We start from the raw sequence: 27588 nt of genomic DNA, 5'->3' as shown, positions 1-27588 counted from the left end.
TTAGAGATGGTGACAGCAGTTAAAACTAATAGTGAAAATACTGAAATTTGACTGAAACTAATACAAATTTTTGTCAAATGACTACAAGCCAGGTGCCAAAATTGACATTACATAAAAATGAACCTGTATTATGCCTTCTATCTTTAGCTGTGATAGGAAGTCATGTTTTTGCTGTCCTCCCTCTGTTTCCCACAGCGCTGCAAACACAGCGCTGATCCTGATTGCTTGTCACTGCGATTTATGGAGCCTCAAATCTCTGAACAAAATCACTTCCTGTTTTCCCCCGTGTTTACTGGACACACGGGCGGGCGGCCGCACATTTGATAAAAAGTGATTTATTTTCATTTGCTTGTCTGTGTAATTGATGTCCCCCAGGTCTCCCTGACAGCCATAATTTCATTACACAAACAATTTAGAGAAGTTTGATTAACACAAATGAGAGTTCAGGGCTCCCGCCGATTTACGTGTTGTTCGAACACATTCAGGATCTTTTCTCTACATCGACTCCTTTGTGTCATTAATAACCACTCCCTGTCACAACAGAAAGTAGCAAGAAAAAGATTTTAATTATGACTCTATTAATCAAAATGTTATTTGATTCTGATTCAAAATGTCAGAGTGCCTGCTGTGTTTGAATCATCATACTGTAATTGAACATGCGTTTCACACCTTGCTGATCCTGGAAGCAGCCGATATGTGGCTGATTTAAAATCCTTTCCCTCAACCACATTCTCATTATGGCCATTGAGACGCAACTGTATCGATTTTGCTGTTTAGGATTCACTACGAGCATTGATTTATGGCTCTTCAGAGACAACTGTGTGTAATTAGGCTCATATTGTCAAGGGCTCACCCCACTATCGCCTCGTCCTCATTGATGATTCTGCACTCATGTTGTGTGAGGGCTAATGGAGAGGCCGTAACACACATGCACAGGAATGCGCACACACACACAAACACACAGACTTGGTGGCTGTCGTGGGCAGGTCTGTTTCTGACATACCATTTATTACATCATATTATTTTCCGCTCAGGCCAGCAGCAGCAGCGGTGAATATTCTCTTTCACCGCCCTGTTTTTGCTCTTATGTTTCTTCCCTCTTTCTCGTATCCAACTGGCTTTTAAACACGGTCGGCTGTGGCGAGGCGTAAATCCAGCAGGAGGGATTTCCCCCCCTCACCCACAAAGCTTTTTACTTCTAGCAATCGAGTGCCAGTGTGCATTTCTAGCTCTCCCTGATGAACTCTTGGATGCACATTATAGCAAAAAAGTGGCCCTTTAGAAGCGCTCTTTTGAGTCTCTAGGTGCATGTATGAACACGCACATGCAGACACTCAAGAAGACGTACCTTCATAAACATTCAAGGCGCTTTGGCACACGAACACGCACACACTGTAAATTAGGTTGGTATCAGATTTGACATTTGAAGCTTCTATTGAGGTTTTCCAATGAAGCTTTGGATATGTCGTCATATTTTAAGATGTCATCCCAAAGTAAATTAAACCAAATCCTCAACTTGAATAAAGTGATTCATCATATTAAGTAAGTCTTTTTTTTATTAAATTAACTTTCTTTAAAGAATAAATTTAATATAGAGTGTTGTTAAATATCTGCTAGACCACTGTGTTAATATAGCTGCGTGCCTCCTTTTATGTTATGCAGTCGGGAGAGCTAACAATTTTTTCGATCACAGTGAAAACGTTATTTTTAAAAGGCTAACAAGTATGCATTGAAGCGGAATATTTAATTCGCTAAAAATATGTTGTGAATTTTGGAAATGTTTGCATCTGTGTTTTGTCAATAACTTATGAGTTTTGGACATCACAACACTCTGGAGTTACTGGAAATGTTTAGATAACAGGAGTTGGAACCAGTGACTTTATATAAAGATGTACCAAAAAAAAATGCAGCCAGAATATCAATATTAGGATTTTGAAACCAAAGCGTTGGGTCTTGAGATACATAGACTTTGTCTTTTGTATTGTGGCAACTTTTAAGGACTGAAATAATAAAATAATAAGTACACTGCATTAGGTTTAATTTTTGGGTCATGCTCCTGGTACTCCAACAGGGTACCAGGAGGAGGGAGGGAGGCCAGGTTGTAGGCTTGGCCGCCACCAGGGACCCACAGCTGGCTGTCCTCCCTGGCCCACACAACCCTGGGTCCTGGATGCCTCATTGAGGTGGAACTAGAGGCTCATGGTCTCTGGAAGAAAGCTGTGTACCCCGCCACAGCAGAGAAAGGCAAGCCGGGTCCCCCCTCAAATCCCCACACACATAATGCGATCAGAACGGAGACAAGGTGTCCACCAACGGCCGCGCCCGACTGTGGGCTCCAGTGACGCCTCTCTCCAGCACCAGAGGGTCGGACGAGGAAGGAGACGGGGGGAAGCGCCAATCGATAGGAAGCAGTATAGTACCTATAGACACTGAACAGTGCCAGAGACAGGTTATGATAACACAAAGGAAAAAAAATGTGGGAAAATTTGTCATAAATCTGTAAATTCTGGAGGCAATAAAAACAGAAATCTCTGGAAAAGCGTAAGGGTTGGCAAGTATGTTTTGTGCTGGTGACATAAATAGGAGTCACAGAGATTGCATTACAGAACAACAAAGTCCCCCCTTTATCCCGCCCCTGCACTTATACACAGAGCCAACCTACGTCAGCATCAGTCCACTCCTGTGTGTGACTATACACTGCATCACGGCATCCCATGATCAAAAGAGGCATGACCAGCATGACATTTAACACACAAGGGTCCGCCTATAGCATGACATAAAACAAATGCATTGGAAACACTTTCTAAACAATAACAAAGGCATAACATCTCAATCATAATCTTTTACCATCTCTGTCATATGACAGCTGAGCTCATCCTCTGCTCTGAAGGTGAGGAGTTCCCGAATCTCATTGTTTTTTGCAGACATTTACGACCATTGTTCTTCTTCTTTGAGTTAGTCATGCTAACAGCTGCTTTTTAAATTTCGTGTAGTGGGTTGCACGCATAAACACTTCGTCAAAAACATCACACTCGTGACGCCCATGGTCACGTCTTTCTGGCTTTACGTTTTACACAGACCTCATTACAGCACCGTTAATACATACCTTCCCAGCTCAGAGCCGAGACAACTATGCCCTTCCTATTACATACAGAACTACGAGGCAGCGTAACGCCATGATATTCCCACCTCGAACAGGCAGTGTTAATACGACTACAGGAGCGATCTCAGCAGTGTTAAGTACTTGCCGTCAAACCAGTCTCAAGATGCACTATTTTTCTTGAGGATGCCTCCTGGGCACCTCCCTTTAGAGCTGTTTTGGGCACCTCTAAAATGGATAGATGGACACTGATTGGCTTACACAGCTGTCAATCATGATGTCAAAAAAAAACTTTTTATAGCATCAAATAACTCAAAAAAGCTCAAAACTTATGAGAGAAATGAACACTTAACAAATATAAGAGTAATAAATGTCAAATAAATAAATTCATTTGATGTGTACTTTGACCTTTTCAGTGTGGCCCATGTCCCATGCAGTAATATGGAGGGGGTGGGGTTTACGGTCTATACTGCAGCCAGCCACCAGGGGGCAATCAAGATGTTTTGGTTTCACTTTTAGGGAGCAGTCATGTCATCCATCTTTATATAAAGTCTATGTTCAGAACAGTGACAACCTACAAATACTGTAATACTAATAATTTACTGTAGCCTAATCTTAACTGTGCAGAAAAAAACGCCTTTAAACAGAATGGAGGGACATGCAACAAAGCACTTAAATGTCAAGTTTTTGAATCAAGCTTTGAAGATTTAAACTGTTCGATGCAGCCCAAATGTCTTTGTATTAGATACATTTTTTACCTATGCACACACATACAGGTGTTCACTGGAGCAGCAACTTGTTCCCGTGCTAGTTGTTTGCAGCACATTCTACTTTTGCTTCAGCACCATTTGTTCGTAGGTTTACAGTTACATTACAGACCCCTAATGTAAATGCAAATGTGATTGAAAGTGGTTCATAATGACCTCCATTCAACTGTCATGAATATGAATGGCACTAATATGCATTTCGTTTTGCTTTGCTTCTTTTCGTCGTAGATGTGTTCTCCTGAACAATTGCTCACACCCGGCCCCTCCTCGTCATTGTCTTTACACTCTATTTATTTATTTTCTAATTGTGATTCGGACGGACTGCATTTATCCACGCCACAGCCTCTATCTGCATGTGAGGCACATCCGTCATTCAAGCCTGGTAGAGTTTGACTCAATAACAGTGCAAATATCCAGCCATTATCTCTCGGCAGAGTACTCCCTCAATGTTAATGTGTTTTTAGGACGATTACATCAATGTGAAATACAGAAAAATAACCTTCTGATTGATAACATGAATCATCAGGCCCATGTCCCCTCCCCCTTGAACACCTCATTTACCATCTCCGTGGCAACATGCTGCCGACATGCCATCAAACGCTCACATGAGATCGGGTTATGGTGCCGGCTCAGTAGTCAGACGGGCTTTTGGCGAGAATTAGAACATTCGTTATTGGACTGATACAAGCAAACAGCTGCACGGGCGATGCCTCTGTAATGCCGTTCATAAATACACCGCAGACCTGCTCGTAAAAGAATGAAGTGCAACATCCCTCACGGAGATAACTGTTAATCTATAGCTGCTCCAGTGTGAGAGCCTTTCAGTCAGGCTTCGAGCTGAGCTCCAGGGCTTTACCAGTTTAACTCTGGAGGTAACTGAGGCATCAGTTCTGCAAAATTCATCAGGAAACCATGGCATTAGGTGAAATATCTGGCTTTTGTGTGTCATGTTTTCTCTGTTTTTCCTTGTCTTTCATGATTAGAGCTGAGTGATATAGTTGAAATCCTTGTCTCGATATTAATAAGGGGATTTTCTGGTATCATTGTATAGATATGTCTATTGTATGCAAAATCACAGACAAAATTCTTAAAGTGATGGTCAAAGAATTTCATCCTTTGCACGAGAACCATCTCTTAACCTGTGCTGAACCAAAACTCCAAAATAAAGTGGTTTAGATCCCTCTCTAGATACATTTTGAAGTACTCAAATACTCAGTTATGGTTTATAATTTGTTTTTAAAACCCCTTTTCATCATTTGGTGCATATGTATAACCAAATACAAAGTCAAAGTGATGGTGTTAGATTGGATATTGGATAAAAGTAAGAAAGTAACAACAATAATAACCATAATGATACTTAAAAAAACAGAACAAACGACTGAAAACAAACAAATACAGGGCTGATTGTATGCAATCGTTTGCCGAGTTTCGCAGGATGGGTTTGGTTTGGCGTCATGAGTTTTAACAGTCTAACCATTATTTTGTATGATTTTCTGACACGTTATAGTTCAGTCAATTAACAGAGAAAATAATTAGCTGAGAATAAAAATAATTCATTTGCAGCCTTCGAAAGTTGACAAGGTGGGAAGCCAGTGAGGATTCACAACCTTGTTGCTGCACCAGTAGTTCTTACTGGTCGTTCTGTATACCTGCATAGGGTGATAGCATAAACCCTCTCATAGCCAAATCTGATGTTTCACATTTGCATTGTTGACTTTTTGTCTTTGTGCTCAGACTCACTTTTGAGGCTTCGCCAGAGCGCCTTTTTTTAGCAGCGAGAGAAAAGCAACCTCCAATACACTATTCGCATTGTCCTAACCCCGACAATGAGGCTCTGCCCTGTAATTACATTCTATTTCTAAAACCATCCGTCTTTGCTCGCAGAGAGCTGACAGCCTAAAACATTAGCACGTTGTCAGCGGCTCCTCAGACGCCGCAGTTCTCCGTTACACTTCATATTATCTCGCTCCCTCCATCCAGCTCCCCAGATGGGGTTACCTCTCTGCAGTCTGGGGAGGAAGAGGAGGTGTTTTCCTGTCGCGCGGGCCAGTTTAGCTCAGCCGTCATGGGGCCTCCGGGTTTCTCACTGGGGGTCTGTTGAATTCTGGGTCACAGCCCAGCCCCAGGCAACCGCTGGCTCCGCTCTAGCCATTCTGTGGGGTTTTAGCCCCCGTGACATTGTGGGTAATTTTTCACCTTTTCTTTCAGCGACAACCTGTTCTCCATCGCGCCCCACCTCGCTGGCGCTGCTTGCAATCAATCCGTGAGCTTGTGCAACTGGTGCTGATAGCACGGCGACCTCACACACCCAGACATCACCTGTTCGTTATGCACGGTGCTGCTGCCTCGGCAGAAACGAGCCGAACGGAGTTCCATTTTCCCCGGGCTATTTATTTAATGGATAATGCAAGGGACGCAAAATGGAAATCACGCATTCGACCATGTCTTTAACCCCGACTCCTCCCTGCCTGCCTCCCCCAAACTGCATTCATTCTCATCCCCGGTGAGCATAAATCATTTTCGGTAACTTGTTATTACCAAGCTCATTATTAATTCTCCAGGATCTTTAAGGAGAAGCAAAAAATCCTATCAAATATTTAAAGCTCCTAGATGTGAGTTAAGGAACATAATCTTCATCTGCGTCTCTCTGGCACTACAGTCGAGGAAATAAAAAACCCAGAGAGATTGAGCGAGCCTGTTTGTAATGAGTTTACGTCAAAAGAGGAGATAAGAGGGAGCATTCATACATGCTAATCTCTGCCCCCTCTCTGCTTCTCCTGTGGTGGCAGGCCGGCACAGAGGGTGCGAGCTCGCTGGTGTGCTCTGCTGTGGCTTGGCACGAAGATGAGGGAGAGCGATGTGATGGTGCCAGGCGCTTTGTATTCTGAGCCTGGGAGTAGAAGGATGGAGGGAGGAAGGAGGAGGGAGAAAATGAAATGGGGGGGAGGCAGTAGACAGAGAGGAAGAGAGCATGGAGACAGTGTAATCACTTTTACACTCCCAGATACTGCCGTACGCCTGACGCTTGACTCTTATCCTCAGCTTTCTCTGCACCCTCCTCTACCAATATCTCACACTGTCTATCTGCCTCTCGCTTTTTACGCAGCCTGAGCAGAAACTTCTGCTCTCAGGTTTAGTATGTATAAGAGATGTCATCGCTTAACCCCTGAAAATATTTTTGACCGTTTCCGCATGTTGGTCTAAGCCAGTAATACTCAACTTATGGTCCACGGGCCAAATCTGCCCGCCCAGCCATTTTCTAGTTCACAATAAAAATAAAGTGATTCACACTGGGAAGCTGTTTTGTTCATTTGGTTTACATAAGGTACCAGAGTGCATAAAACAACATCAAAATAGAGCTTGTTTGTCAAAAAAAGTGCCAGCAGAGGTCCTAACTAAGCCTCTAATGTCCTAAAATCCTAAAATGTCTTAAAACCCTTAAAAGATGCTAAAATACTAGAAATGTCCTTAAATCCAAGAAATGGCCTAAAATCCTAGAAAGCTGCTAAAATACTAGAAATGTCCTAAAATCGGAGAAATGTCGAAATATCCTAGAACTGCCCTCAATTGTTAGAAATTGCCTAAAATCTAAGAAATGTCCTAAAATCCTAGAAATCTCTCTCAGACTCCTGTTATTCTGCAAAACAACATCACAAAACATTACAGTTTCACCACCTCTAAATGAATAATGCTTTGAAATGTGACGCCTGAACTCAGAGTCAGTGGAGCACCGAACTAAAAGAGAAGGCCTCATGTATTTCACATCCTTTAGCTTTTTTTTTCTTAAAAATTAACCAGTTATTGGGTTTTGGGCTATCGAAATCAATATTAACCGAACCTGACATCCCTACATGTGCACCACTGTTTTGCCATCTTGTTAACTTAAAGCTTCATGTGCTCCTAAAAACCTGGTTAAACTTTATATATCTGGCTTCCATCATGTTACAGCTATCGAATTTCATATGGAAATATGTTTTACAGCCTCTTGCCCTCTGCTACTTACAGGTCTTGAGACAAAGTACTGTAAGGTAAAAAAAAACTAATGCAATTCAACATGATGGCAGCTGAAACTGACACCGGCTCTCCGCTGTGAGGTAGTCCACAGTGTCTGAGAGTGAAACATAAATGATGTTCTGAGTTCACAGTGAGGAGATCTGCCAGCCCGTCTGTTGGCTAAGATACTACCTGACTAATTTTGGCTTCTCTATATATGCTTATATTTGAACGGGACAATGACTCCCTTTCAGAAGTTGTTCTATTTTAGAAAATCCCAGGCGGTTTACAGTCAGAGCGCTCAGAAGCACGCCAGAAAGACTCAGACTCGGGCTTTCAACCTGTCAACTTCGTACTTTAATTGTGCATGTGGTACAGTGCGGTTTGATTTTGAGTCTACCGTATTAAATCAGTACATTGATATGCCTACCTGTGCCGTGCTGTGGGTCTGAGATGGAAATATCAGTGGAGACTAAAGCAGGCATAAAGATCTGGGTTTTGAGGATGCACATGACATCATGTCCACAAGCTTTTCATCTTGTGGAAACGTGTCTGATTTATAATGTAGCAGCAACCACACACACACACACACACACACACACACACACACACACACACACACTTGCACACACTTGCACACACTTACACACACACACTCACACACACACACACACGGTACAGTCATCCAGCTCCTCCTCAGTCCTTCCTTTTCTCACTTCCCTCCATTGAATCCCCAAATATATCTTTTATTGTTTGTTTTCATATTAACTTCTGTCCCTCTTCACCTTCGGTTAAAAAGTAAGGCGAGCAATTTTCTATATTTTTCATACTGTCAACAAACTTCATTTAAAAAAACAACAACAGCAATAAAACATCTGTGCATCCAGAGTCTGATGTGTCTCAGGGTGTTTTCGTGGAACAATTACTTTGTATAAGTTATGCATAGTTATACCAGCATGTCATTGGTATCAGCATAAAAAGCTGTAAATTAAAATATCCGCATCAACCCAAAATTAACATTTCTGTCAACATGACAGGCCAATAAGATGACACTTTCATTTTGCAACAAAAAAGGGCAAATTCATCCATATTGTGACTATTGTCTCAGGGAGAACATTATTCAAGCCTGTTAAAGGAGGATGTATTTTACAGTTTTGATGCATTAAAATAAATATGGCATGTTTTACACAAAGTCTAAGTTAAAGTAGTTTACATATTTGCCCAGTGAATGTGTACATTTTGAAAAGAGTTGTAACAGTGAAGGTAAATTATTGTGATTGAGATTGTATACCTTTGTTATTGTTAATAAAGCGCTGCCAGCATCTATTATTTGTCACATTAGAGGTGGATGCTGGTGTGTTAAACGTCATGCCCGCCATGCCTGTTTTGATCCTGTAATGCCGCGATGCAGTGTGTAATTACACAGTGGAGCAGAATGACGCCGCCATCATTTGGTCCTGTATAAAAGTGCAGGGGCGGTATAAAGCGGGAACTTTGTTGCGGCCCTATAGCGCCATCTCTGTGTAAAAGTCACTAGTGTCAAAAACGACCTTCTCGCCTGGGCATACAGTTCAGAGGATTTGCAGATGTCAGAGGAGACCAGCAGCATCGTCTAATTCTGTGTTTAGTACAGTTGGTTTTAACGCGATGCAAACTAACCGAGTGCACTTGAACCGTTCTCAAGACCAACTTTTCAAGTGGACCTGGTCACAGACCAGCGGGCAGAGGCCAAATATGGTGACATGTTGCGATCAACATGGTGACTGTAGTTTACCTAAAATCAATCCTACATTTACTGTGCTGCTGTTGTAAACTCTTACCAGAGCACCAAATGGGTATTAATCCACGGCTGAAAATAGTCCCCAAACAATGCATTACTTTCTCCCGTTTATGTCTCCATAGAAACCACAGAGTAGGAAGTCAGATAGTGTTGAAAGACAGACTAGCATACTGGTTTTGGTCTTTTCATGGGATTTGCTGTCGAAAGAAAATATTTGCAGCTTTATCTTGACTGTAAATGATACACAACGGGGGAAAACTACTTATATGCTCCTCCCTTCAGGTAACCGTGACGCTGACATTTTTACAGGAGTTTCCCCGCTGGACGCTCGTCGACCGCTCTGTTGAAACACAAGCCGTAGCAGGTCCTACAGCCATGCCTCTTCTAGTGTAATGGAAAACAGATGCAGGCGAAAACCATTTGAGGATTAAAGTGGATCCAAATTTGAAATAAGATGCAGTTTATCATTACTCCCAATGTCTCAGGGTGTTTATAGCGGTATAGGTTAATGGATCAATGCTTGATAAGGACATACACCGACAAAAAGAATGATAACAGACATGCGTGTTTCTGCATGATTACCGCTGTGTCGTATCGGTGCACTAGATGCATTTTGTCTACTTTTCGGAAAGTCCACTGCAAAGCGGCAATAGTTGACAAGTTTGGATGAGAGCATGTTGTTATTTAACATGGTGGATCGACTCACTTCTGGAGCCAGCCTCAAGTGGCCATTAGAGGATCTGCAGTTTTTGGTGCTCTCACGTTGGCTTCATTTTTAAGCCTTGGAAGTCGCTGCTTGTTTTGAACACTGCTGCTTTTTGTATGAATGAGACGTCTTTTTCAATCTGTTCACGTGTCCTCGCACTGATATTGAATCATCTCTGATTTACTAAGACTGTGTTTAATAAACCGGCTATCAGAATACAAAGAGCTGAGCGATACAGCAGAAACAGCACGAGGGAAAAGGAAAAAACTCCATCATGTCTTCTTGGGACTATTCCTTGATTGAAGATCCCAAAAAAAATCTTTAAGGAGAAAAATGAAAGTACACAACAGGCTGAACATTTGGGAGTTATCACCCCAATAAAAAGAAAATGTCAAGTGGTTTAAGTGTTTGCTGGTGAAATCAATACCACCACACGGAGCGGAGGAGAAATGTTGAGGAATGCTGGTGCCAGTTTACAAAGAGAGAAGTGGGGGAAGGGATTGTCTTTTTGCCAGCCCATCATTTTGCGCTCGCAGAAGGATCTTAAAAACCGGGCTTTAGTTATCAGACTTTAGCCTTTATATTTTTTTAAATCACTCTTTTTTTCTGAGCTCTAATATTCGCAGCTTCTCTCCAACAACAAGAGCAGCAGCAGCGGAGGCACGCAGGCGGGATCCGTGCCAGCAGAAATGTGGCTCATAGCAGATATCTTTTTAGCGGCAGTCTATGTGGCATATTCAGCAGACTGAAATGTTTATATTGAATGTTTCAGCAGCTTGAAAATCACCATGGTAATGGTCCCAAAGACAAAAGCCCTAGCCTTTTGTCACGGGTAATTATCGCAGAGCAGTCCTCCTCAAAGCCTTCCATTTGGCTCTGAACAAATTCACATTTAATTTTTGCTCTCATGCATTTGACACAGGCCTTTTTTTATTTTTTTGTATTCAAATCAGGCTTAATGTAGAATTTAAATACCCATTGAAATGGTTTCCGTTCGAGGCAAGTGGTTCTTTTTTCCCTCCTCAGATTATTTCAATGCTAGAAACTATAGAGAAAGGAGAAGGAGGGCGGCCACTTGAAATTTTCTAATGAAGTCTATGAGCGAACATTCAAGAAACACAATACCTTGAAAATGAGCTTTGGTATTAAACCCCAAGTTAAGGTGTCTTATCTCCCAAGAGCTGTTGAGACCCTAAAAACTGACTTGGCAGAAAGAAAAATAGCGTTGAGCCGCTGCCAAAGCCGATCCCGCTGAAGTGTCATCTCCACATGCTTGGTCTCAGACTCCATGTAACTCTGAACAAGTGGGTCAGAGAAATATGAAAAAGTAATGTGAATCCGCTCAGAGATACACACACACAAACGCACACACAGACACATCCGATGGCATTAAGATACAATACAGAGCTACAGTTTGGGTTATATTTAGCGGTTGTAGTAATTTGGTTTAATGGGACATGAATCACTAAATGCAAAATATAGCCTCGTCTCTGCTGGCACGCTCTCAGTTTGTGTGGGTTTTTCAGACTCTCCAGGCAATAATCAGAATCAGTTTCACGTCTCTGCTAATTCAGACTCAGAAATTTACCCGACGTAGTGTTTTACACCTGCTGTTGAAATGCATCTTCATCACATGTCAGTGTAATTGCACAGATCCACGTAAAAAATCCAGGTGTGAAAGCACCAAAGCCACATTGTGGACAAATTTAAATTAAATTGCACAAACCACCCGGGGGAGGTGTGAAATAGAGCGTTTTCTCCAAGCCACATGTGTTTTTATAATTCACTCAGATCACCAATGATGTTACAGATAATCAGTGCTCAGTTTTGAATAAATCAGAGCAGAATTTTAGAGGAAATCGACAGCCTCAGGCGATAAGAGACCTATATATACTCAGAACCAGAGAATAAATGAAGATTCAGTGAACATGTTACAATGTTTGAGTTTGCTAGTATATAAGAAAATGGTTTAAAATTATTCTTAGATTTGGATATTTACCTATCATACATAGCAATTAGATTTGGCAAATTTTGCACGTAGTGTAATTGTTGTTTTTAAGCCACAGTACCAATAAACTCGCTTAAGTGATGACACTGTTGGTTAATTGGCTGCTTTCTGTCCTCCACTTTAGACTGAAATATCACAACAACTTTTAGGGTCAAACAAACACAGGACTTTCACCCAGGAGACTGAGGTTCATGTCCTGTGTGAAACCAAGTGTCATGACTTAATTTAACTGCCGTTGTATACTTTCGGAAGAAATATGAAGATCTTTAATCAAAGACCTGAGCTGGTTTGCAAAGCAACTGAAGCAGGCCATATTTGACAGATAGTGATATAACGTGTCACTGGGACCAACAAACATTGGATTCTCTCTTCCTGACCTTTAACCACTCCCTAAAATCATCCGATCTTTAAAAAATTATTACATACTGGGGTTAATGTGGTTACTGGTTTCAAAATGAAGCAGGTAAATGTGAATATTAATTTTTAGTATTATTGTTTCAATCATTAAATCCACATCTGATCACTGCACTTTGAAAAAAACTCATAGTTATTACTATCCAGAATCAACAAAAGCAACAATCCTCTGAATACAGGTGCAGCAGGTGGTGGACATACAGCAGACAAACCCAGTGATGCTACTGGTCCCTCATGTACTGTGAAACACACACTCTGTCTTTAATGTTAATGCACATTTAATTAGATTTTCACGTTTACATAAGGCATTGGCCATGTTATTATTGTAATATTTATGCAGACATGAAGTTATGGAGCCTCTTGTGATATTTTTAAAAGTCAGAAGTATGAATCTTGTGCTCACAATTTAAAAAAAAAAAAAAAAAAAAACATCTTAAAGGACTTTAAGGGCTTATAAAACTTAATCAAACAATTTCAGTGTGTATCAGAACTTTTTGGACATTTTCAGCACATTTTAACAATATGAATATTGTGAATACTGACAACCAAAAGCATGTTGGTCACTATAAATCGCAATATGAAATTTTCATATTGTTTCTCTACTTCTCGTAGAAAACGCCAGTTGTAACAGGGATATTTCAGGCTGTCTGTTTTCTTTTTTCTTTCTATTTTAAGTCTCTCTGTCTCTCTCACTTTCACCCATCTCACCCACTCCACACCTCACCCCCCTGTCCTCTCTGCTGATATGCAGTCTGGACCTCGGCTAGTTTCTGTCTAAAAGGCTTGCCTGCGTCCTGCAGCAGAGGGTGAATAATTCACAAGCAAGTTGCCATAAAGATAAAGCTTATTTTTTCCCCCTTATGCAATAAACCGGGGACTTACACTCAAGCAAAAACGAGAAGTATTCTGTTAAAAACACTGCTGATAAATTTATAAGAACATACTGCAAAGCTAACTCTATAAATGTTTTACTAAATCGCATAGAGGTTGTTGTATGGAAAGAAAAAAAGGGGAGGAAAAAGTCGATGCTCAGTGTCCAGCAGGGAGATTTATTTATACAAGACTGTTTTTACTACAGTGTATGATACGATATTATTCTTGTACTCCATTTATAATCAAGTTCGCTCTGTAACAAATCACATAGGTCTGATTATTTTTTTCTTTCCAGACGTTATTTATGAGCTCAGTATTATTTGAGTGTATATCAAGAAAATAGAAATTTTCCAAGTGTAGCCAACCGAGATAAATTACAAATGGCGACAGGCCAGCGCTGTTTTTCAAGCGTGTTTGAATGCTTTCATCAGCTAACAGCCAGTGTGACTAAAGACAAATGAGAATAGACTGTGTCGGGCTTTGTAGCATTTCCAAACGTTTCTTTTCCCCAATCTACTCTTGTGTTGTAGATTAACTTTCTTTATTGTTTTTCCCTCCATCTGGGGAGGACAGCACGCTCTGTCCTCCACAAAGTTCCCCACTTGTCTCTGTCTTTTAAAATCACCAGGAAGTTTTTTTGAACAAAGTTGTTTTATTAATGACGCTGAGGTTTAAACAAGTTTTCCATTTTCAGTCTAATTTCCTGCTCGCCTGCCAGACAGAACCACCGCGAGCTTTTCAAACATCCTTTTTTTTCGTCTAATTTGAAACACGCCCAATCATCAATCTGACTGTGAATTTCCTGTTATTTAAGAGCTGACATTTTCAAAAGTTTTTCTTCCGCTGTGACACTGTTATCTTATGTTTCCTCGATGTTGTGCAGGGTTTCTTTCCTTTCCTACTTATCAAACTCATGTCTTTTCCCAGAGGACAACAGGAGACTCTGTCCTCCCATTTTGTTTTCCAAGAATAGACGGCTCTCTTATCTGGTAATTGTGTGTCTCTCAAAATTGCTTCCGACCCCCTACAGTTCCCTCTCTGATTTCCCTCGTTATTACAACACCCCACCTCAGTTAAACTCAAATTGCTTTAAAGTTTTCTTTTGCTTCAATTAATAAAAAAAAATACGGTTCTGTATTCTTGACAAAGCTCCAGCTATTTTATTTTTTAGGCAACATCCCCGTCATCATGTTATCAAATCGTGTCGAGTAAACTGTGGGAAGAAACCCATAAACAATACCCCAGGTTGGATCGACACTGTTGCTGATTTATAGATATCAGGTTTGAGTACAAAACAAACATTAATAATTTGAGTTTTTAAGGTTTCTTTTATGTTATTTGGACCAATTAGCCACATTTGGACCAAACTGTGCAAAATCTTTGTACTTTCAAGTAAAGTGAAGTCAAAATTAGGTCAGAATTCATCAGTGTGCCAAAAAATATTGAGAAATAGACTTCAGTTTGAGCTTGGCATTGTGCATTTCTGCAAACCATAGATATGTCACATTTGTATGTTTTAGATCATATCAATGTTTCTGAAGAGACTTCATTCTGATTATGCGTTTGAGATAACTTTGTCAGCCGGGGGTTGAAGGGCTGGTGGATGGTCTGACAGTTAGGTGAGACAGCTGATGAACTGAAGATCGCTGTTCAAGACCAACAAACTAAACCAAACGTTTCTTAGCATTACAATGCCGGCATTTCCAGCAGCAGTCGTGCCACCAAAACTGGGTATTTTAATCCAAAACAGGATCCCCGCTAATCTATAAAAGTCTTAAAAGGAATTGGATTCAATAATCCAAAAAAAAGGGCCTGAATTAGTAATGAAATGTCTTGAATCATTCTTTGAAGTCTTAAAAATGCTACAACATGGGAAGTAAGATCCTTATGTTGAAACATGAAGTTTCAACATGCAATGTGCAGTGATGCAGTGAGTGCTGTCACTGTCCACACTGGGAAGTGCAAATTCAACAAAACCTGCTATTTAACCAAGATTGTGTAGCTTGGATGAAGGTAATACATATGAGACGCTGTCTATTTTATGCAAAAAGTTTTATCAAACCTGGTATGATGGGAGTATAGACAGTGAAATCCCACATGCAAAGAAAAGTCAGAAGATATAAGAAATTCATATTCTGTGTTTAAATAAACACTAAAATTGTCCTTTACCCGAAATAATCGAGTTCAGTTATGGTTGTTGTAAAATTGGTCTTCAGTTTCATTGCGAGTGCCCTTTAAAAAAAAATCAAATTTGCTTTAAACTGCAGGAACTCTGCAAAAAACGATAAATTCCACATTAAACCAAATGGCTTTTGTGCTAAACATAACCACACATTAACCACAGTGTCACTAAAAAGTAAAGAAACATGAAGTTTCAACATTTCCACTACATAAAACTTTACGAATGTTACGTATCCGTGCTTTGCAGAAACATACAGTGCCACCATTGCTTCTGATGATTGGGTTGTTAAAACAGAGCTCTCTACTCATGAACCAAGAGCAGCTGAGAGCTTTAATTACACTCAGAGGCAACAACAGGTGATTTCAATGATTGACACAACTTCAACCAGGTAGCAAAATCACAACACGTAGCCTCTGGGCTGAGAATGAAATCCTCACACCGTTTGTCCCTGATTTGATTTTTAAACATCCTCACAACAGGAAAAACCCAGGACACTCTGTTACGGCAGCTGTGTGATTCAGACGTCAGTAATCCTGAGCAGCCTCGTTGGAGCAGTGCTTAACTGTCCAGGAGGGGGGAGGATTTAGAGCTGTAAAGTGCAGGTGTGCAGGCAAAGGTGACACAGGTTGGCTGATCCTGGAGGACTGAGACTGTCAGGGCCGTAAAACGGACGATTATCCTGGCCGAGACTAACTGCAGCTGGGAGGCTCACACCTGTAATCCCCTCCAACTACCACCTGATCTCTCAGCATCCAGCCGCAGCTGATGATGAACGCCACACTGCACTGTAGTGTTGTCATGTTTTACTTTGATACCGTACCTTGAAAAATATCGATAATTCTCAATACAATGGAGAAAATTGGCTCTGGTGGCATAAAATGACTTTTTTTATTAGAGATAAATATAAGGTTAAATATAAATATAGGTTAATTTTGCTACTCTTTAGTTTACTGAACTGCAGACCAAACGGGAGCTGCTTACTGCTCACTGTGGAAGTGCGATTACTACTAATACCCAACCTCAAGTCCCCCCCCCCCCCCCTTTTAACTCCTTTTGGGCTCATTTCTTCATTTTCTCTTTCAGGTTTAATAGGGTCAAATAGCTCGTTAAAAACTAATGTTGATCCAGGTTTCAACAGGTAGCTATCAAAATCAAAAATTTGGACACTGTTACACTCCCCATTGCCAAAAAAAAGTGAAAACAAAGGGAGGAGATTAGCAAACATGTCATTTTGTCGTTTATTAGTGTTGAATCCCAGAATAATTTCTGGAGACTGTTAAACGGCAACATCCCTCAACACGCTGTATGTTTCCTCTAATAGTCGTTTAGGTGCAGCAGCGCTGTCGGCGTCTGCAGCCCGCAGGGCAGGTTAGGGGCTGTTGTTGCACACGGCTGGCAGAGCAGAGCTCCGAGCTCAGAGGAGTGGGCCTTCACCTCCCCGCACAGCAGCCATTACTCCAAATCACCCCCCTCTTCCTCCACCTCCTCTTCTCTCTCTGACCTCCGCCAGCATCCACTGACCTGGAAAATATCTGGTGAGTCCGAGCCACCATGAGCAGCGCTGGCCTTTGCTTCGCCTGCAAACAGCAGAAATATTGAGCCAATTACAAGATTATTATCTGGTGGTAGTGGCAGGGGAGCACTGTGGGAGTGTAGTTATGCCTGCCAGGGCTCCCTGCCGGAGGAGGAAAAATGAATCAAAGGCTTGTGGGGGAGAAGTGGACAGCACTCATGCCCACTCTCCTCTGTGTCTTTACAACTGCCGTCAATTGACAGACACTGGCTCAGATCCAAGCACGAATAACGCCAGGAAACGACCCTTTTAGAGGTGATCTCTTGTTAGTTTTTATTTCTGCCTAATTCATATGTCATGTTGTCATATTATGCAGTTTTACAGTAAATAAGACTCTTTTTTTGGCGTTTATATAACAGGCAGACATGAGTCACAGCCTGTAGTTTGAGTAAAATTCGTTCAGCGGGGGAAACGAAAGCAGTGATGCGTCAGGCCCTTTATTCCAAAGTGGTTACTTTACAGACGAGCCTACAAAGGACGCTTTGAGTGATGTACTGCACATTGCAGTGTACATTGGATTTGGTTTTTAATAGGGAACCGAGCTGCCTGAACAGCGTCTTTCTGCAGATAGTTAGTTCCATATGAGAAGAATGACGTATAATTACAACATGTGTTACGTTCTGTGATGTACACAAGCTGTTTGTGATGTTCTTAAGTCATCCTAAATAGTTTTTTTCTTGTTCCTAAATGCACGCCAAAGCAGTGAATTTGATTTAAAGCGAGTCCCGGGTTCATGCGTTGTGTTTCTTATTTCGGTTTTGGGTCTGCGTCTTGTTTCATGAGTGGATCCCGCTGCCTGTGTTTCATGCATCAGTGTGCAGAGGGAGTCGTATTTTAGCAGCACGATGAAGACATCAAAGAGGGATCTGGAGCTGCAGTAAATATCAAGCACTTGGACGGTTTGTCATCTGTTACATCACCTAGCCTGCCAATAAAGTTTCATTAGAGAGCGCTGCATGCTTCTGCTGCAGAATGGAAAGAAATACCCCAGTGTCGTTCACTTACTGTAAAACCGTAAAAAGTGTTCCTTGCTCTTTTGCCCAACTGAAACTAAAAAGTTGAGTATTTAAGTTTTTAACCTCTAAAACATTAGTATGCATTTGTCATTTAATTCATTTATGGACAGAGCATTAAATATTATTTGTCAGGAAAAAATGCCCAAAATTAACTGGTTCCCAGTCCTAAAACTTCAGGATTTGCTTTGGAAGTCTTTTAAAGCCCAACATCAACATGCATGAATTTGTTTTATGAGTAACTAAGACCTGATTTGAAAGGGACCCAAAGATAAATACACCTAAACCAAAATGTGGTCGACCCAAAAACACCAAACACTATCTGATAGGACGGACTCAAGTCTCAGGTTGGCTCATATACGCTAGGAACTAAGTGGAGCTCTAATTTGCTCATTTTCTCTATTTCATATCTTTGGGTGGAAAAAATGAATATGAAGACGTCACCCCGGGCTCTGAAAACTTGTGATGGGTTTTACTCATTTTTGACTCTGATTATGAAAATGGAAATGCTGCTTTTACACATCAAAGTCTGTTTTCAAGTCTTTGGGAGTAACAGCCTGCTGCATATGTGAAAAGTTGTATGAAGGCTTTTGAGGAAAATGTAGAAAATCTGATACATTTTCTCAAGTAAAGTAACTGAAAACTACATGTTTGAAAGTGGACAAATGTGTGTGTGTGGAGGGAACAGATCTCTGCTCGAGGATAAAGACTGAAAAGCTACATTAGCCGCTATTGCATAAAAATATTTGACATAACGACGGTAATGTCACCCATTGGTTTGTGGACTCCTTTTTTCACCCTCTGCTATTTTGCTATCTAATAATCAGCTTGTGCATGTTTAAATGTCACTTACCTAAGACACAGAACAAATTGTCCTTTAACCAGTGTCTGTTTCATGTGACTGAACTCCACACATGAACCTGAACCATTGTCCCAATAATCATAAAATTTACATCAACCTTGAATACATGAGTGCTTCGTGACTTACGACCATACTTGGACTCACCGACATGGCTGTCTTCATGTTGCACACCATCCCACATAACTCTCTGACCCCGAGAGCCCCCCCCCAGAGTGCCCTGACACACCGCTGTGAGTGCATCGACCACAGAACAAGCCCGACGCACGCCATCAAATATGGATGCTTTCTTTAGTACAGGCTCATTTCTTTTTCATAAAACAATAATGTTCGCCTTTGCATCATAAAGTTGTGCCACTGTAAAGGCTGTTTCGGACGTCTAGTATTGGCAGGAAGACGCTCAGAAAGGCTTCTTATGTGCTAGGGTCTGGGATTTCCCATTTATCGATAATTAGTCTCGGTGTTCTCGCCGTGTCAGCTGAGCAGCCGCTGCTGTCCCAGGTGGCATTGGGTTTGTTTTAAGGCACCATTATATGGTCTCGCTCTGGACTTTTGGGGCGATGAGGCAGAGCTAATGTGAGAGGAAAGGAACCTTGTCCGTGTTGCTCTTTACACAGCTGAATGAGAGGTCGGAGACACTGAGAGGACTCTGGAGGTCAGGCGACGGTCAATGTTGCAGGCGGATGTCGAGACATCAGAGCACCTGTGTTGCCGCTCTTGCTCTTATCGACCGCTTCCTGTGCTGACCTCACAGAGAGGATCCACTCAGAAACGTAGCGCGGATGTGTTTTGACATTGGCCTGGAGGTATTGACTTATGGCTTTTAGATCCGTTTCACTTCATGCGCTGAGCTCAACCGGCAGCTGTTTTAAAGCCTGAAGCAACCGCAAGGAAAACAGGCAAAGATGCACGTGACATGTCACCTCAGTAATCAGGACTGTTCAACAGACATACTTTTAGTTTTATATTTTGGAACGATCATGGACTTCCTTCCATATCGGTCCTAAATATAGTTTTGTCAAAATGTTTTGTTTGCATCATGCATCTGTTCTTTGTAATGCAGTATTCCCACTGAACTAGTATTACCAGGAGACCAAATGTTATTTAGAAGTCAAAATTTACTGACATTATCTCCTAGATATGATGTAATAATTGCAGTGACGTATGGTGTTAACCACCTTTTTTACTTTTTTGTAAATTATTGTAGGTTAAACAAATAGAACCAAGTCACTGTCACGTTATCTATCTCATTATCTTTCAAAACTTTGTTTTAACGATGGGTTTGAGCTTGCTTTTTCTGCACACTGGTTTCCATGCTTGTAGTGAGTTGAGCCCTTTGCACCAAAAGTAGGGTCAGAACTTCCATTTTAATTGTCCCTGCAAAAAAAAAAACATAAATATGAACCAAAATAACAGATAATGGATGGGCTGCATTCATGTGGCCAAATCACTAACAGTAGTCAAAAAGGAGGTAATATAAAAAGCTAAAGTCCACGTAAGGAGGCAGGCTGAGGTTTGTAGATGGGTCAAACAAACACAGGACTTTGCCTCAAAAGACCGGTGTTTGTGTCCAAAGTGAAACCAAGTAAGCTTTGAATAATTTTAAGGTGTGATATCACATTAAGTATGTAACTTCACTCTAAGTACAGAACGTAGCTTCAGTCGAAGTACATAACTTTATTCCAAGTATGTTTCTTTATTCTTAGGATGTAAGTTCACTCTTAGTACATAACTTTACTCCAAATCCCTGACTTCACTTTAGTATGTAACTAAATAGCAAATATGTAACTTTACTCCAAATATGTAACTTCTCTTTAAGTATGTAACTTAACTCCAAATAGGTAACTTCACTCTGAGTATGTACTTTACATTAAGTACGTAACTTGATGAGGTTCAACCGTGATCTTTTTGTTTTTAAACCTAAACTAACCTGTAGGGAAACTAATTCATTAGATATCATACATGAAGACTGAATATTATAACATGACCTATATGTTTGGCAAGATAACATTTTTTTACTTGACAAATTATGGATAGATTTGCACAGTATTAAGATCACAAACAACCTAATCCAACCAAATTGCCAAAGATCCCCAGATAACACTAGGTTTGTGCGAAAAGTGCTTAAGGCTTAACAAATACAATTTTGCGGCATTTACTGAAAAAAAGTCGAAAAGCTATAGGTTTATACTCAAATGACACCTGGAGTTATCTTGAAGTTTTTGGAAGAATATGATATTGTTGGAACCAAAAAATGAAGATAACGGATGAGTAGGCAGCGAGATGAATTCAAATATTCTTTAAAAATTATTTCAGGTTAGAGAGTAACAGGCAAAGTAAAGATGAGGTTAAAGTAACAGAGCAGGGGTGAGAGAGGGATTACTAATTGGGGAAATGAGAACAGGTGAGCAGGAGGTAAAGTACTGCAGGTCTAATGAGGGACAGGTGAAACTAATCAGGGCGGGACAGACAAAAAAACTGGCAGGAAAACACACACAAGGGCAGAAGGTGAAGTGATCTGAAACAGACACAACAGTCGTTCCCAAACATTTTACAAATCATTTCAAACAAAGCAGCGTCACAACAGAAAATGCTTGTATGTCTCATTCTGCAGGATAATTAAAAACTGTACTCTGTTGTTTAATTTTGAGGACTGAAAGGCGTTTAGTGAAACCAGCCGTCACATTTATCCTGACAGAAATGCTGTGTTTGTGTAAAGCTTGTCCTCTGCAAAGATCTGGGTGCCCTCCGTCTCATCTCACTCTGTGTGTGTTAAACGGAGCATGATTGTTTACCAGCTTCTTTCCGCGAGAAAAAAACGGAGCCCATCACATCAGAAAGAGACACTCAGACGCTGTACTTTGATCACGCATGCTCGAACTCTCCACCGCATGTTCCCGCACTACAACTGACTGAAGTGTTGAGCGCTCTTCAGAAATTTCCGAGGACCTCCCTCCCGCAGGGTCTCGGTAGTTCTGTCACGGGCGGCAAACGGCGTCTACCCCGGGAGCAGCCTGGGCCACTTTGTCAGCGGCAGTCTTCGCTTTAAGCAGCAGCAGCCAGGCAGATGAATAATTAACGCCTGCATGCTGTACTTTGGTGAATTTTAAAGCTGAATTCTGCAGAGGCTCTAAATGGCAGAGGGAGGGCGCGTTAATCATTCATGGGCTGCTTTTACCCGCTTTGCTTAAGGTCACTGTCCTGCAGGCAGCCGGGCAGAAGGAAAGCGCACAGAGAGGAGCGGGAGAAGAGGGGTGGCGTGGCCGAACGGATTAGCTGGTTTCCCATCGCTTTTGTGACGGAAAGGGCTCAGACACACATGAGGAAATTTTGCTGAATAAATGCTAGAACCCGAGGTTACGTCTATGAACTTCACTGGTATAAATATTTGAGGTGGGGCTTATGAGTTTACTTTCATCACTAGGAGGTGATTAGATAGATTTTCCTTAAAGTCAGCACTAAGGTTTCCTATTGCACAAAACAGCCTTAAGTCTTAAGGTTTCTTAACAGGGTTCCCAATTTTACAGTCACATTTCCCAGGCTTGGAAGAGTCATAGAAAAGTAAAAATCATTGAAAGTTTTGGAATAGTCATGGAATGTTTTTGTGCAGATGAAACTTACTGTAATTTGACAGCAAATTTATTTTCTTTACCTGTTGACCAAACGTAGCTTTAATACACATTAATGTTTGAGAATGTTTTAATTATTTCATTTATTTCCTCATTTTCTTCCGGTTTTAAAAACGCCATGCAAGTTTGGCAAAAAAAAAAAAGAATTATTATGAATCCTTGAGATGTCATGGATATAGTTTGAAATGTGTCCATGAAAATAAGTAGGATCTTAAATTTAAGGTGTTCTTATCACGGTCTTGTTCTTAAGAAATGTTTTTAAAAATCAGCACAAAAGACCTCAGGTATCATGAGTGCAAGCAAACATTTTAACACTTTAAAATCTTTCCTGATGCACTAAATGCCTTAATGTTTTTCCCTCTTAAGGCAACCTTTTAAGGTATTCTGTGTAACACCCTTAAGTGAGCCCCTCAGCTAAGGAGAAATTAAGCCCCAGGTGTCATACTTAAGAGACCCCAGATGTTCAGGAGGTAACAGGAGCCGACCGATCAGCAGAGGCCTCCTCCTCTGTGAAACATGCTGACCAGGTGATTTCAAGGGCTGATTTTGTTTATATGCTCCGATCAGTTCATCATATTTGTGCACGTTCACAGACGGATGAAATCTCAGATCTCAGTGTTTAGTGTACTTCAGACAAGATACAGCCAACAAGAGGAAGAAGAAATGACAGAAGGAATGGATAATAAATAATAATAAAGGGGAAATTAATGGAAACAGCTCTGGCCACATGTGGATATGTAAACGCTGCCTCCATTTAAAGAAATATTTGTACATAAAGGGAGAATAAATGAGCCTTTACTTTAAAAAATCACTGAATAGTAAGTCTCACATTGAAAAATGTGTCTTTTCTAACGCTCTCATTGCGAGGATGCTGCTACCTACGGTTGTCTACACGAAAACACGAATGGCGCTATGTTGAGCCAGTGTTTGGTTTGTCTCCGTAGACAAGGACTCGCTCCATATGTCGATATAAACGGCTCATTCTCAGGTAACGAAAACAAAGCTGTTGTTATATATACAATTTCTGCCACTATATTCCCCTAAATGCCACACGCTGGACCTTTAAAATACCAAATTAAATCAAAAAACGGAGAAAATCCTCGAATTGCGTTTCAGTTCAATCAGCTAAAGAACATTTCGTTCTATCCACCAGTGAAGAATTCTGAATGTTCGTCTCCCATTTGCACAAAATGAAAGACGGGAACGTGATCAATTATGCTGGGAGGGCCTTCCGCCTCAAATATCAATATTTTATAAAGCAGCACTATCATAGTGTGCGTATAGAGATTGACATTCCTCCTGTAGCGCCATATGACAGTGAAGAATACCCCCGTTCAAACGGACCCGGGGGAGTTCTTGATTTCAGAAGCCCTCAGGCTGCATTAAGAAACACGTGAGGAAGCATCTGCATACTTTCACCTCCAGAGTGACTGCACATCGACGTTTGGTCACACCTCACGAGAGCTGCTGAAGCTCAGAGGAAAAAGACACCCGATCGAGGTTAAATTAACAGCCGCAAACAAACTGTCTCAAGACAAACACAAACAAATGGGTGTTTGTTGTTGTCTTTGATTGATTGATTGGGTTTGAAGTTTTTGAGCCTGATCTGTGATGTTTATTGTAATAAGAACGGTTGTATAACTGTAGGCAGGTTTCTATTAACCCTTAAATTGTGCAAATGAAATTGCAAATATGAAATATGACTAATGGAAACATGTCAGGTTTGAAAAAACTCCCATTTATTGCAATAACGTTTTTACCCTGGCGTGACCATAAGCCATAATTTGTTAAAACTGCAATGGAAACACTTTTTTCACTTTTATAGGTCACATGACGCTATGGCTATGCGCTTGTCGGTAGGAGCTGGCGCCCTCGGGCATGATGCAGCAGGAGCTACGAGAGCCGTTATTGCATCACAAAACTCTCCAAAAGTTGAGCGGATCATCTGAAAGTTTTGAATCCACAATCCCTCTGTGGAATCGTGGACTATCAGCTCCCAGAAATCTCTCGTACATCGCCAACGTATAAGGGGCTCGCCTTTCCATTATCGCTTGCATAACACGCCTACGTCGCCTGCGATTGGAAATAACGACGGCGAGCGCGGTGGCTGCAACAGAACTAAACCTGCTAATGTTTTGAATATCCGTCGTCATGCTTCTCAAATTTTATCACATAACATCACTCAGTGGAAACACAGTCATCTCGAAATTGTGTTTTATCAACATTTCGAAAATATCACTGAAGTTTTGCATGAATCTGTAATGGAAACCCGCCTAGTGACAGTCGCCTCGATTGAGAAGGTCAAACTAATATCTCACTTCCTTTTTGTCTTTTTTTTCTGCAGAGAGCTGATGCCCAAAACCCTGGAGGGCCAGATAACCATGGAGAAAACCCCCAGCTACTTTGTGACCAGAGAGGCTCCGGCCAGGATATCCGCCATGTCCCGGGACACCAAGCTGATTGTGGTGGTGAGGGACCTGGCGCCAGGGCTATCTCGGACTACACTCAGACTCTGTCCAAGAAGCCCGACATTCCCTCTTTCGAGAGCCTCACCTTCAAAAACAGGACTACGGGGCTCATCGACACCTCGTGGAGCGCCATCCAGATCGGCATCTACGCCAAGCACCTGGACAACTGGCTGCAGTACTTCCCCATGGAGCAGATCCTGTTCGTGAGCGGCGAGCGTCTGATCACCGACCCGGCCGGAGAGCTGGGCCGCGTGCAGGACTTCCTGGGGCTCAAGAGGATCATCACGGACAAACACTTTTACTTCAACCAGACCAAGGGTTTCCCGTGCCTCAAGAAGGCGGAGGGCAGCAGCAAGCCGCACTGCCTGGGCAAAACCAAAGGGCGGACCCATCCGAACATTGACCCTGAGGTGGTGCAGAGGCTACGGGACTTCTACAGGCCCTTCAACATGAAGTTCTACCAGATGACGGGACGTTTTTTTGGCTGGGATGACTGAATTGGTTTTGCTCTGAGGACTGTCCGAAATACCGCAACGGAGTATAAGGAGCACCCTGTTTAGGAAAAAATAGAGAAGAAAGTCCGAATATTTTGAGAAAAGTCATAATAGCACAAGTCTAACATTACAAAAAAGTTCTGATTTTAAAAAGAAAGATTTATGAAAAATATCTTGAATTTAACCTAAAATCTCATTCCTGCAACAAAAGTTTTTAGAGTATTTATGGAGAGCCAGGTAATAAAACAATTACATCTAATCTGATGTAATCTATCCTAAATAATATAAACTTTAATTGTTATATAGAAACATAAGCACATAAAAATTCTACCTTTATTCTCCTAACATTTCGGTGTTTTCTCATAAACTTCATAGAGTATTTATAACAGTGACTTTTATTTATTTTGTTTGTTTTAAATGTACGACATAGCTCTCAAAATATATAAATGTATATTATAAATAAAAAAATATAATATATTTGAGATTGGGATGCACTGATTATAAAGAACTTGGCTGATACAGATATTTAAAATAATAATTAGGCTAATCGCCTTTGTTGTTTAATTTGTTGTTGTTATTTATTTTCCCTTTTGTGCCGCAAAAAAAAATCTACACTCGAAACAATAACTGAACTGTTTTACGTTGAAAAACATTTTTAAAAAGCCTTTTTCCTGTAAATAATATGCCATAATTCCCCTCTCTAGTATCTATTTTATAAGTAGTAAACCAAAAGCCAAAAACTTTTTGTGGCGTATGCACCAGGCAAGCAACTGGAATAAATATGCAACATCTTAGGCTCCAGAATCAGTAATTATTAATCCATGATTTCAACATGGACGAGGTGCAAGAAAAACATCGGCCGCTGCCACCACTGAACCTTGACGCCTCTTTCTGCTGATAAAACGGTGCTTCACTTGTTTGAGTAAATAACATCCAGAATGTAACAAGTATTGGATTATTCTATAAATTATTCTAAAACTATAGAAACTTTATTTGCCAAAATATTACATTTTCCTATAATATTGTGATTTTGAAATATGACTTTGCTCTCATTATATTTTGACTTTATTCTGTGAATCTTTTATTTTTTTCCCAAAACAGTGTTCGCTTACACTCCGTCCTCAGCACTAACCCTAAATAAGCAATATGTGGCTGTCCCAGGAGAGAAAGACGCCCGGCCTCCCCTCAGATATGCAATATTTCACTGTTACATTTCTCATCATCAGAGCTGCCTCTAATCCACAATCATGGAAATATTTCCTCCAAAAACATATTGAGTTGTTGAAGGATTTGAGTCATATCTCCCTGCACTATCTGAAGTTTTCTTTTTTTTCTGTCAGTTCGAAGTTGTCGGCTGCGACACAGAAACGTTGTATGCAGTGCTTCTTTAAGAAGGTGGGTGAAATCACATTGTGTCCGGGGGCTTTTTGATAAAAGTGATTTAATGCCATATTTAAAAGTACATAGCTGCTTTCAAAATTTAACATTTTTCTAGCAAATATGAAAAGATAAAAATATATGTATTTTTGAAATGTATTTATTCAAGAAGTACACAAGCAGTATGTATGTATTTTGAATAACTCCTCAGTGATTATTTGCTCTCATTATTATTATTATTATTATTATGCGCCCCATGCCTTTAGTTTTATACTAAAAACATGTTATGCTCAATTTAATTTCAGGTCATCCGTTCTAATATTCAGTGTGGGAACGCTTGTCTCCGCTCGGC

At 40.9% G+C, this 27588-nt stretch overlaps 1 pseudogene; it reads left to right on the top strand.

Annotated features, from left to right (window-relative positions):
- LOC121959188 overlaps positions 1–25878 on the top strand; it is a 49922-nt pseudogene extending 24044 nt beyond the window's left edge.
- The last annotated feature ends 1710 nt before the right edge of the window (positions 25879–27588 follow it).

The sequence above is a fragment of the Plectropomus leopardus genome, chromosome 19 (assembly GCF_008729295.1).
Source record: "Plectropomus leopardus isolate mb chromosome 19, YSFRI_Pleo_2.0, whole genome shotgun sequence".
Lineage (NCBI taxonomy): Eukaryota > Metazoa > Chordata > Actinopteri > Perciformes > Serranidae > Plectropomus > Plectropomus leopardus.
The sequence above is the reverse complement of the archived record's forward strand: the minus strand, read 5'-3'. Positions and strand labels throughout refer to the sequence as shown.